Below are 1,125 nucleotides of genomic sequence, written 5' to 3' on the forward strand. Positions count from 1 at the left end.
AAGACTTTTCTTATGTCAAGCTTGAAGAGAAACACTGGGCCGGGTTTTTACTTTTGTGAAGCTTGCAGACAATCCCATGCACATACATAAAATTGTCGTGGATACATCTTCTCTTGATGAACACGCTTTGGGCATTGGAAATGAGCAAATGCATGTGTGGCCCAAGCCGGTTGGCAAGCACGTTAGCAACTATTTTTGGCACTGCAAGTATGAGACTTATAGGTCGGTAGTCGGTGATCCCATCCACCCCCTCCTTCTTTGGTAGGAGCACAATGTTTGCCGAATTGAGCCACGTAAAATTGGCCAAATGGAGGCTATCAAAACAGCGGATGACACACATGAAATCTTCCCTAATGATGGGCCAACAACGCTTGAAGAAGGCGCTGGTCAATCCATCCAGACCGGCCAGGGCTTGTCACTATGCATTTGATTGGTCGCATCTTTAACCTCTTGCTCGGTAATGTGGGAGTCAAGGTCGGAAAGGTCATGCTCCCCAAAATCAAGCTCATCCTTAAAATCAACGGATCTCCTACACCCCTTTCCCAAAGCTTTGGAGAAGTGCTCATGGATCAAATTTTCCTTTTTCTCATGATCAGTGATCCAATCGTTGTTGTGTTGGATTCTATGATTGTGGTTTTTTCTCCGTCTCGCATTCACCCTACATATCTATCTAAAGGCATGGTGCAACTCAATGAAGGAAATCTAAATGGTTCATATCCTCTGTAAACCTAGTTATGTACAATGGTACCTTCAGGTGTAGAGATCATAGAGATTTCCATCAGTTTAATTGAGTCTTTGTTGTTTGTGTTTGTTCCTGGTCAATGTTTCTTTGTTGTTGTAATATGGGAAACTGAAAGTGACATATCCAGTTGCTGTATGTGTGCTAAATTTGAAGGCTGTTTTTGAACTCATTTCGTCTACTGCATGCTACCAGCTATATATGTTGTTTAAATTACGCGTATGAATTTCTGGTGTAAATTCTACATCGGATTTTGATGTTTTCTGCCGTATTTTTAGTAGTGCACAAATTCTGATTGTATCATATGATTGCATCTGTTAGTGGTAGAGGTGTTTTCCATGTCCCCTACCGTGGACCCCGTGGTAGAGCTGGACGGAGATTATTCG

Source organism: Triticum dicoccoides, chromosome 5A (genome assembly GCF_002162155.2).
Source record: "Triticum dicoccoides isolate Atlit2015 ecotype Zavitan chromosome 5A, WEW_v2.0, whole genome shotgun sequence".
In the NCBI taxonomy this organism is placed as follows: domain Eukaryota; kingdom Viridiplantae; phylum Streptophyta; class Magnoliopsida; order Poales; family Poaceae; genus Triticum; species Triticum dicoccoides.